Source organism: Crotalus tigris, unplaced genomic scaffold, assembly GCF_016545835.1.
Source record: "Crotalus tigris isolate CLP2741 ecotype Arizona unplaced genomic scaffold, ASM1654583v1 scf7180000018716.860359, whole genome shotgun sequence".
NCBI lineage: Eukaryota > Metazoa > Chordata > Lepidosauria > Squamata > Viperidae > Crotalus > Crotalus tigris.
The window spans coordinates 574,148-586,595 of record NW_024097164.1 but is presented as its reverse complement, the minus strand read 5'-3'; the positions used below and the strand labels follow the sequence as shown (position 1 = coordinate 586,595).

The 12,448-nt window shown below is 33.9% G+C and overlaps 1 long non-coding RNA gene across 1 annotated transcript in view; it reads left to right on the top strand.

Annotated features, from left to right (window-relative positions):
• Window positions 1-1,201, top strand: part of LOC120313595 — an 81,973-nt gene extending 80,772 nt beyond the window's left edge. The window contains exon 4 of the long non-coding RNA XR_005558187.1: window positions 1,174-1,201. This is a non-coding gene — a long non-coding RNA (uncharacterized LOC120313595). The remainder of the gene's footprint in view (window positions 1-1,173) is intronic.
• The last annotated feature ends 11,247 nt before the right edge of the window (window positions 1,202-12,448 follow it).

Sequence of the window (12,448 nt, the reverse complement as noted above, 5' to 3'; positions counted from 1 at the left end):
GCCTTAGAATTTGAATTCCAGAAAAATATTCATCTGCCATATTTTTTTATATTTTTATGAGTATGTCTAGTTTAATGAAGAGAAGGACCAGGGGTGACATGTTAGCAGTGTTCCAATATTTCAGGGGTTGCCACAAAGAAGAGGGAGTCATGCTATTCTCCAAAGCACCTGAAGGCAGGACAAGAAGCAATGGATGGAAACTAATCAAAGAGAGAAGCAATCTAGAATGAAGGAGAAATTTCCTGACAGAACAATGGAACAACCTTCCTCCAGAAGTTGTGAATGCTCCAACACTGGAAGTTTTTAAGAAGAGACTGGACAACCATTTGTCTGAAATGGTATAGGGCTTCCTGCCTGAGCAGGGGATTGGACTAGATGACCTTCAATGTCCCTTCCAATACCATCATCATCATCATAATTAATAATAAGATAAAAACTAATAAAAGCTAATATTTAAGATAGGGTAGATAAAAAGAGGAAAGAAAGAAAGAAAGAAAGAAAGAAAGAAAGAAAGAAAGAAAGAAAGAAAGAAAGAAAGAAAGAAAGAAAGAAAATGCAGATAGAAAATAATAAATAAAATAAATAAAAGCCAAAAATGCAGATAGAAAATAAAAAGAAATTACTTTCAATTTTTTTTCAACAGATACAAGAATTTAATTGACTTTTAAGTTTTATCACAACTGTCATTATTCTATATGTACTATTTTTTATAATCATCAAACCTATCCTACAAATATGTTATAATGAGTTTGAATTGATTGCTTGTATTGCATTTGTTAATGCCCTACCCACCTTTCTACTTCACAGATCATTGAAGTTTAATATGTAATATATTATGTTCTGTTTTGTTTTAAAAGGTTATAACCTGCTATTGTGAGAAGGGCAGCCATAAAAATCAAAGAAATAAATAACAAATAAATTGCATCATTCCTTACTCCACACAAGTCTTCAGCACTGTTTGGTATAAAGTTAGATAAACAGTTTTTAACAAACATGCTCTTAAAGGCCTAAATTGCTGCTAGATATTCCCTACACACAATGATTTTGGGGTAAATACATGTAAAGTGGACCTGCCTTCATTTTACAGAACGTAAAATTTTAGTCTCTGTGTGTCTCTGTACATTTGTGTCTATATATCACAAACACTTTCTGTTCTGTTTCTTGCATTGGTAGGCATTGAAGAGGCAGGACTCACAAACAGGTACTTCTTTATTTGCAGCTAAACAGAACTTAGAACAAAATGGCTCCACTGCTTTTTATACATTCAGCTTAGGGCGCTGTCAGCCAATGAATGCAACGTATTCTCCCATTTAAATGCATATGAATGATTAGTCAGACAGTAAGGCCATGTGGTCTGCTAACGGTTTCCTTGCACCTGTTCCTAGTTTAAGCTCAGTACATAACACTTTCTGTAGGTCAGAGACTAGTAATTGGCTGTAACAGGAGCATTTTGGAAGGAGTCAAAAAAGTCAACTTGGCAGTTGGATCACATGATCAAAGCCCATATGCATCACACATAAAAAGTGGGGGTTTGATCATGCAGTTGCAGTCCCCTCTTGACATGTTAACCCAGTCAAGATTCCCATATAGAAGATCAACATGTGGTTCTCCAAAGATAAATATGGAAATTTAAAACCTTTGTCAGAAGTTGGACACATATCAACTATGTTTTTCTTATTTATGAAGTGTCTTTCAAAGCAATCCCTTTCAACTTAATTCTTTCATCCTTCTCATATTTACAAAACAAGAATGAAAAATTGTATTAAGAATATAGAAGAAAAGTTTGGTAACACACCTACAAATACTGCAGTGCATTCCTTTTAGACATAGGCTGCAGGTGTTTGCCAGTGAAGCAAAGCTTTCCATGATGGCAATACCCAAGTACATTTTGAAATGAAAGAAATGTTTATTCAGTTTCAAGTACAGCAATTGTTCATTATATGAAGTTCTTGCATTTTAAAAGACCTATTATATTTTGGCTTTTAAAAATCTCTTCCTAATTATAAAATGCTGAAATTAAAATGCATACGCTATTTAACATCCAATATACTTAGAGCAAAATAAATAATGGTCTACAGCCAGCCCAAATAAAATGTACAAGCTCGGACATTTGAAAAATATGATAATCATATAACTAGCATTCTTTAAGTAATCATTGGCATGCTGATATGGCCATTGCACAAAATCTGGCAAGAGATTCATACACCAAATCATGAACCAATAACAGGTACTGTATGTAACTGATATTCCAATGTCTTACTTGCTAGAAGTGTGAGTATATAAATGAACCAGGGTCCCAAAGCACTTGCTTAAAAAATAATAATAAACTGACCACTATCTATTGCTAGGCTTAAGTTGAAACCAGCCTGGAATACAAATGCAAAAGACAAAATACACTGTGAGATGAGGTGACTCTGATAAAATTTGGATTGAAAACCTTCAAATTCCTTGAATGAATATAATTTAGAACTAATACAATAAGTGACATTTTATTTTAGCTTTAAAATCTGCCAGTAATTTCAGCATTTAGTTGCCAGTTGTGACCAGAGCAATACAATGGATAGCCCATACAGTCCTTTTTGTACTTTAGTTGTATTTTCCAGGGAAGTATAAGCATGAAAGATAAATCTTTAATATTAATCAGGAACAGGTGTTTGATGTCCTTTTGGACTTTCTACAGGCAAGGTTGATACTGTAGTCTATTCCCAGAAATAGGAAACAAGGTTTTACTCTTTTCACTGGTTTTTAATGGCACCTAATCAGGAATCTAGCAATACTTGAACTATGTGAAAGGATTCCAGTGCAATATTTTGAGCACTATAAAGTATAATAGATTCTTTAATATTCATATGTTATGTATGTTATGGTTCCGAAAGTAGAAGCTCTTCAAAGAACTTTAAGGCATTGTTTTCCTTAAAGAATCTTTTTAATTACTACATAGCTTTGGCACGTGCATAGTGAAGCCAAAATCTGAATTTTCCTCCCCCCAATCGCCCATAACAAAGCATAACTCACTCCTTCATTTAACAGTCATCAATCACATTCTCCAATTAGTTTGAAGTGTGAACTTTCTCTCCCATATCTCCTCTGGTTACAACTAACCTTGAAAAATACTGTACTGAAAGATTGTTATGGCTAACAGTTTCCCAAGTACATTCTTTCCCCCCTCCCTTCCAACACTAACTCTAACTCTAGAAGTAATACACAGGTTAAATAAAACATGTCTGCTTCTTCATATATTGTCAAGCAAGAATATCCGATGTTAGCAGCCTTGACAATGTATATGTAGGGGTGTAGGTCTATACATATGTTGTATATAGTATGTATATGTTGTACATAGTATGTTTGGGTGTGTGTCATGTATGTGTTCACTTTGAGAGCGGGCAACTAAATTTCATTTTTGATGTGTGTCATTGTGCCCACAGTAAAAAATGACAATAAAGGTTATCTCATCTCATCTCATCTCATCTTTCAAGAATGATGCAACATAGGCAGGAATATGAATAACCCCGAGTGGAGTCCTTGTTCCAGGCCTTCACTGGTCTTCTAAGGTCCCAACTCTTCTTATACCATGTGAAATGTAAGAAATTATATGCCATATCTAACTGAAAGGAAGAGCATAAAGTTGGTCCTTGAGTTCAAGAATGAACAGTCTATGATGCCTGGTAGTTTAATCATGTATGATATGTGACTTGAAAATTAAGGAATTGCTTTGGCTAAAAAAAATTAAATGTGTAGGGGTATTTGCATTCCTCAGTGTTAAATGAGAAAGCAGTATCCTGTGTTTTCAGTATTAAAACATAAGCAATTGTTTTAAATGAAATCCCATTAGCACAGTTTCCAGTTATTCACTCCACATTAATTTTATCAGGTGTTCCAAAGTGCCCTTTCTTTAGCACTATTCCACATTTCTCTTCACCTTCTGATAGTTGTTCCCTAGGCTACAGCTCAACCTGTGAAGCTCCAGGGACAGATAATTGGCTGCTTGATTAGAAGATGCCACACTAGAAATCTTTATTATAAGTTCCATTGATTTTATCTGATATCCTTTTTAGTTAATATTGAGAAAACCATCAAATGTTGGTTGTTCTACATTTGAACTGGCTCTTTGTAATGTTCATGCTTTTCTCATCTGGGATTAGCAAGAGAACTTCTGCAGTAAGCTAAGAAACACCATTCTCAGTTTTGTATGACCCATTTCTTGTTTTATTAATTAACCCAAACTACTAAATGCTAAAAAGGTAAGTAATCATATTGATTGGTTTCACTTCCATATTTGTTTGATTTTCATTTATTACCAAATGAGAAGCAGTTATCAATTGTTTGTTTAAAGAAGACATAGTGAGCATTGCTAAAGCACAGTTCTTAAAGTAGTTGAAAATACTTCAACAGTGGGCAATTGCTGGTCAGGCATGTTTAAGATAAAAGATGGCTGCAATCTCCTCTTTCTTGTGACTAAGCTCATGTTTGATTGGTATACAATATAGTTTTGTCCAACTGGTTGAACAACTTTTCTTATCTTTCTAATCTACTTCTTATCTCTAAAGTTTTTGAGTTTCAGTATGTCCATGGCAATAAGGCTGAGCTTCCTCAATTGCCGAAAATGTATCATTAATCATCCTAGTCTCAGCAAGGATAATGTCACATAGACTGGCACGTGATGTGACTATAAAACATTGCAATGCAGGCAGGCAGCAAAAAGCAGGAGAAAATGTCAGATCTAAAGTATATGTGGTGCAACTAAATAAATCATGATTCATAACAAAGCAAATACTTAGCAGCAAAAGAGTTCAGGTTCAATTTCTGATACCTCCACTTTAGATAAAGACTGGCAGGAAGACTTCTGACTGAATATCCAAAAGAACTTTTTTTTAAAAAAAAGTTAGCTAATTAGGGCAAGTATATAAAGCATCTTCCTGATGTATACTATCTATTGGTAGGCAGATAAGTTATTCAAGATATTCCATGTTCTCCATCTATCCAAAATTTATTTATTTATTTATTAAAATTTATAGACTGCCCTACTCCCACAGGACTCTGGGCGGCTAACAATAAAAACACAATATAACTTAACAAAGCAAACAATACAATAACATTCATCCAGGGGTCAGATTTTATAAACCCCAGGCCTGCCGGAAAAGCCAGGTCTTAAGCAGCTTGCGGAAAACCAACAGGGTGGGAGCGGTTCTAATCTCCGGGGGGAGCTGGTTCCAAGACGTGGGCGCCATCACAGAGAAAGCCCTCCCCCACGGCCCCGCCAAATGGCACTGCTTGGCCGACGGGACCTGAAGGAGGCCCAGCCTGTGGGATCTAACCGGACGAAGGGAACTATGAGGTAGTAGGCTATCTCTATTAAACAGCTATTATTCCATAGCTGTTTAATAGAGATGATGCAGTGTAATATAAAGATTAATATTTTAATTTAATTTCAATGTTTTTAATTTTTTCCAGTAGGTTTTACAAATCTACATAACATATTCATTGTCTTTTGAGATGTTCATTATGTCCTATCACCTCTGTTCACATCATATATATTAAAATAACAATTTATAGAGGTAGATGAATACATTCTGAAATAAAATGGAACAAGCAGGGCCAAAATGATTGGAATTCTCCTTGTTGCTAGTACTTTTTAACCTGGTCTTCAAATATCAAAGACATAATTTGAATCAGCATTTATTGCTTCATTTACAAAAAGATTTATATCTCACACTGCTATAAGCATGTAAGATAATACATGGAATTATAATTTTATTATAAACATACAATTAGAATATCTTATTTGCTTATATCTTGAGTAGGCAAATAGTTATTAATTAGTCATAGATCCACAAAGAGGAAATAAAAATTAGGAGTAAGTTTCAAGCCCTTGATCCTAGTAGAACATTTTCAGTGTAGATGACTGAGGTATTCCTTGTCAGAAATAATAGTAGAGTCAAGCCTAATCATATAATTCGGAATTGCTTGTTCTATCTTGTTTCCAGCTAAAATGGGGAAGTGAACATTTTATTATTTTATTAATAACTAGTGCAGGCAGTTGCCAACTGTTAACACTGACTCAAAAGCAAAAGGAAAAAAAAGACAATTGTAGTTCACACTACAAACTAGATCTTAGTAATAGACCTGATAGCAGGCCCAAGTATTTGATTAGCTATACCCCGTTTCCTATTCTATTTGAGAGTGGCTATCTATTGTACCCATCATATTATCTTATGTTTTCTCCTTTTAACTAGGTATGCTATGGATTGAAACCTTCTGTATGCAAGACATGTTTTGCCACTAAGATACAGCCATAGTTCCTATTCCATTACTTTTATCTTAGCTTTTTCTGGTATTAGAATCAGACTACAAGAGCCATCCTATCTGTGAAGATTCACTTTTCCTCGGCCACATTCTCATTTGTGCTGTAAAAAGTAGATAACTTTATTACACCTTTTCATAATCTTATGCCTTTCAGCTATGTTTGACTAGGATCACTTGAGATATTTGAAGGTAAAGTCCAAAACATGATGTTATTGAACTTCATGTGATAGAACTGGACTTTACCTAACAGATATATACAGTAAATAAACAATTCACCATAATTTGTTTACCAGTAAAATGTAGAAAAAATATTCTACTGCTCTTTAGCTAGCATTTTTTCAACCCTCTTTCAAAAAAAAATCCAATGTTATCCCTAGACTATTTCTCAGATAATTATCATTGATTAAAGAAGAATATCATCTCCATTATTATGGAGTAGTTATGATAATCAAATAAATTCTCCACAGGTTTGGAGAGAGCAGGTTTCTGAATATAATTAGCTGGGAAAGATTTTTACTGGCAAAATGTTGGATGACTAGACCCCTGATCTGCTAAAGGAGTAAGATGCTGCATAAAATCAACAATATTTAGCTAATATCCTATCCTCTGCCAATTCCAACTTCTGAACACATCATTAAAAACTATATATCAAAAACAATATCTTCAGTTTAAGAATTTCATAAAGTGTTGCTATATATTTTATTTTATAATATCCTAGTTGTTTGCCTTATTAATAGTTATAAAATAATCCCATCCAATAATTTCAGTTATTTGCAGTAATGATTCTTATACAATAGTTTCCATAGAAAGTACAGTTAAAAGAACTCAAAGAATCAAGATGTACTTTTATAGCATCATAGGTATCTGTCCTCTATTTAATTATTGCTTTTGTTGAACTACCTAAAAAGCATAATAATCATTTACATATATAGGGAAAATGAAAGATAATCAGGTCAGTTATTTTGTTTCCCAGTGTTATTGTTCAAGGAGATCTGCTTTTTTTTATTGAAAGTTTTTTAAATTTTACAAAACAAATCCCCTCCCCAAACCCCCCCACCCTCCCATACCCTCCCCCAGCTCCCCAAACTTCCCAAACCCTCCCCCAACCTTCCCAGAGCTGAGTACAGGCTTAATTAAAATTTTTCAGAAAAAGAAAATAAAAACTTAAAACACATATAAATCCTAAACAAATCTAAATACATTAAATTAAATAGGTTATCATCTCTAAAAAATAATAATTGCAATCATTAAACACATTATAATATACTCTAAACATTTTCTAGTATCATACTTATATTATTATCCATCATTCTGTATAAACTCCCTCCAAAACACAAATTTAAACATTACTTTCTTTGAATATCTATACCTACAATATAAAATCTAATCTCTCCCTCTTTCTTTATCCTAGAACACAAAAATAAACATATAAACCTTCATTATACCATTAAAACTAAATACTCTTTGAATACTTAAACTAAATACTTAAACTTAAACTTCTTATCTAAGATTTTCATTCAATCTCCATAATCTTCTCTCCTATCAAAAAAAACTTAAAAGACATATAAATCCTAAACAAATCTAGATACATTTAATTAAACAAGTTATCTTCTCTTAAAAATAATAATAATAATAATAATAATAAAAACAACCCAATCATTAAACACATTATAATATACTCTGAACCTTTTCATATCATACTTATGTTATTATCCATCATTCTTTATAAACTCCCTCCAAAACACAAATTTGAACATTACTTAAAACATTAGAATTCCCTTATACACATTTAAATCTTTACCAATAACAAATTCCATCCACAATAAACACATTCCTAATCAATTTCTCTTGTCCATAAGCCATTAAAATTTCCTTATACACATTTAAATCTTTACCAATAACAAATTCCATCCACAATAAACACATTCCTTATCAGTCTCTCTTGTCCATAAACCTCAAAAGAAGTGCTTTGAAAACTGCCCTTAAAGCTAACTCCAAAAAGTTTGTAAATCTTGCTTCTCCCACAGACTCAGTACTCTTTTGAATACTTAAACTAAGTACTTAAACTTAAACTTCTTATCTAGAATTTTCATTCGATCTCCATCCTTGTCAGTCTCTCTTATCCATAAATCTCGAAAGAAGTGCTTTGAAATCTGCCCTTAAAGGTAGCTCCAAAAAGTTTATAAATCCTGCTTCTCCCGCAGACTCAGGAGCCAATACTTGTGAGGCTTCCTTAAACTCCTTCTTCTGTTGCTCTTTTTCTTTACGATTATATGTTGCACGAGTTGTCCTCTGCTCCTTCATCTCGACTTGTTGAGGCCCCTCAAACTGAGACTTCCCATTTTTCATTAATATAGGCTCTTCAGACTGCAATTCTACCCTTAAAGGTTGCTCCCAAAAATTTATAAATCCTACTTCTCCCGCAGATTCAGAAACCAATAGTTGTGAGGCTTCCATAACCTTCTTCTGTTGCTCCTTTTCTTTACAGTTATATGTTGCACAGGTTATCCTCTGCTCCTCCATTTCAACTTGTTGAGGCCCCTCAAACTGAGGTTTCCCAATTTTCATAAGTATAGGCTCTTCAGACTGCAATTATACCTTCTTTTCTTCCAAACTTAATAGATGGCGATGAACATACACCCAGGACCGAAGTATAAAAGTCTTTTGCTTGAGAAACAGTATTAAGTCTATAACATATCCCCAGGTAATTCACCACCATTCCAATCGGAACATCCCATCTGAACAAGATTCGTCTCTTTTTAAGTTCATCTGCTAAAAAAGCAAACTCCTTTCTTAAAATTTTAGATGGGATCTCCTTTAGAATTATAACATCTTGTGAAGCAATTTGAAATCTCTTCTTATAGAAAACTTGTATAATTTCGTTGTGCAGGGATCTTTTCCCAAAGTAAATTACCACATCTCTTGGCAAATTCTTTTGCACTGCCACCACAGAGTTAACTCTAAATAATTTTTCAATTTCACTAAGTATTTCCTCTTTTTCTTTATTCAAAATCACAGCAAAGTCCTTTGCAACCATCTCTCTCAGATCTCCTTGCACAGACTCTCCCAAACCTCTGATTCTTAAGGCATATTCCATTTGTCTATATTGAAGCATAAGAATCTCATTTTCCATTTCTTTTTCCATGCTTTCAAATTTTCCCTCCATCAATTCCACTTTTTTCTTCTACCTCTTCTACACGAGAGTTCAGCTTTTCAAGAACAGAGGCAACTCCTTTTAGAGCCAAAACTATCTCTTGCCTCAAAATCTTATTATTTTCCTCTAAAATCTCTTTCATTTCTGCCCTAATTTGAGATATAACATTTCCCATCATATCTTGCAAATCCTTCACAATTATTGGCTGTACCAAGGAAGAGGGTGAAGCTATTGATTTAGGTTGTTGCACTGATGATAACACCGAAGAAGAAACCACCTTAGGAGCTGTAGGAATTACTGGACGCTTTGGAGCCATCTTAAAAAAAATCTTTACTCCTTCTTAAAAATTACAAAAATTAAGCAAAAGAAAAAGAGAGATTAAGTCCAAAAAAATTCAAAAAATCCTTCAAAAGGAGATCATTATAACAAAAAGATACTGAACGCTTTGGAGCCATCTTAGAAAAATCTTTACTCCTTCTTAAAAGTTACAAAAATTAAACAAAAGAAAAAGAGAGATTAACTCCAAAAAATCAAAAAATCCTTCAAAAGGAGATCATTATAATAAAAAGAAAGGAGTTAAAAAAAGAAAAGGGAAGAAGAAAAAAATAATTAAATAGAAAAAATCCATTCCATTTTTTTAAAAGTACAAAAAGCAAAACAAAGAAGTTAAACAAAAATAATAATGCTTCTAAAATCCAAACCCAATATCAAAATCAAATCCACATTCCGTTCCAATCATTAAGAAAAAAAAAAGGAAAAGGATAAAAAAAACACCAAAAAGCCTGCCGATCGCCATTCTACCTTCCCAAAGAAAAAAGAAAAAAAAACCGAAAGGCTTGCCGATCGCCATTTTACTTTCCCTTTCAACAAAAGGAAAAAAATAAAAAGAGGGAATATAAAAGTAAAAGTAAATCTTTAAACTTAAAATCCAAATAAAATCAAAGAAAGCAAAAGCTAAATCCTCTACTCAGCTCTGTCCGCCTCTAAAAAAGAAACTCACCAGATCACTTTAATCGCGGAGGTGGTTGCAGTGGCTTGTTTTGTTCCTAGGGACAAAAGCAGCTGGGAAGCGGAGACAGTCTGAACTCCGTGGGAGCACTCCTCTCCCCCCCAAAAAAAGCCTTGGGGGTGCATGAGAGTGGCTCTACCACTATTCAGACAACCCTCTTCCCCCCCCTTTTGCCCGGGAGGGGGATTTTGAACCGCTGAACAGCTGATGGCCGCTGTTCATAGCGATTCAAACACTTACCCAGGAGGACGGCTACAAAGTAGCCGCCATTGCGTGCACAGATCCACCGGAAGTCCCAAGGAGATCTGCTTAATAAGTCATCAAGGTAGAAATAAAATAGTGGAAAAATGGAGTAACTAGTTGTATTTTGAAAAAAGAGGGGGCCGTGTTTATTACTACTTTGTATATAAATAAAAATTCAAAGTCCTTCTGAAGTAGTCCATGAAATTCAACATAATAAATATGAGAAACATAGTGCTTTCTGGTCATTTCTACATATTATAAGGAAATTGCTTGCTTGCTTGCTTATGTGCCATCAAGTCAGTATCAACTCTTAGTGATCACATAGCTAGATATTCTCCATGATGATCTGTCCCTAACTTGATCGTTCAGATTTTCCAATGGTGCATTATCGCCACTCACCTCTATACATTGCTTCTGGTTGTTCTCTTTCCTTTCCACTTTTCCCAGCATTAGAATATTCTCCAAGAGCTAAGTCTTTGCATAATGTCTCTGAAGTAGGATAATTTGGGCCTGGTTATTTGTGCCTCAATAAGAAGTCTGGATTTGTTAGATGACAAATTGGTTTGTTTTCTTGGTATTGTTAAGACCTTCATGGCTGCTTTACTAAGTGCTAGTCTGCACTCTAGTTCCTTTATTCTAATAGTTGATCCTAAAAGGCTGAAGCTATCTACCAGTTCAGTGTCTTCAACAGCAGTTATAAGGGTGGCTATTGTACCTATTTGACCTTTTTAATATTTTATGTTAGTCCCATGTTTTCATTGTGCTTCTTGACTTTTATTACTAGAGTTTGCAGCTCCTTTGCATGTTTGGCTATCAGACACTTATACTACAGTACATTATAATAATCTAACTTCATCTTCTACTAGTAGTGGTTCTTGTAAGGAGAGAATATCCCCCACAGTATCTTGATTGTTGCTATCTCTTTGTTTGATCTCCTTTGAATTAGTTACGAATTAGTGAATTAGTTACTACTATTGGCCTCTTTTTGCATTCCAATTCCAGATTGGAACAACCTTCTGAGTTCTTTTCTTGTTTTTAGAGTCTTTTTCCATCTTCAATGTCTTTACAGATGTTGTAATAATAATACTTCTTGTCTCTTCTAACAACTCTTGAAATTTTTTGTCTGACTCTTCTGTGAGATTTTTCTATTTTCCTTTTCCCTGTAATTTCCACTGTTTGTTCTGATATCCAGTTTTGCTTTCTTTTGTTTCTTAATTTTTGGCAGTCTCTCTCCACAGTAATTCTTAACCACTTATTTATGTTCATTATGTGTTATTCTTTTAATTGATGATAATTTTAGTAACTACAGATGATTTTACAACTCTTGTACATAAATATATGACTGCAGCAGACAGAGCTTTCATTTAATCCTTCATCATAAGAGTTTTTCATCAAGTTGATTCACCATTCTATGAATTGTCCAAGAGGTAATGTTTTTTAAAAAGTTTTTTTCAGACATTACAAAAACAAATAGAGGAGAAAAATATACCTTTTAGATTGACATAATCATTGTAAGTTTTGATTAAATTGCATGTGCATGGAAGATTCTTGTCATGTATACAGCATAGCATAAAAAAACAGGGTACCAATCTTGTGAGCAGCCATCTAGTCTTAAAACTACATACAGGATGCAACCTTGTAACTTGTTTAGTAGAGATAGGGGTTAATTTTAAAGTGTTTTGAGAAAAATCCATGTTGTTATTCATCCTGTTTTTAGACTTTAAATCTATCTCCTTGGC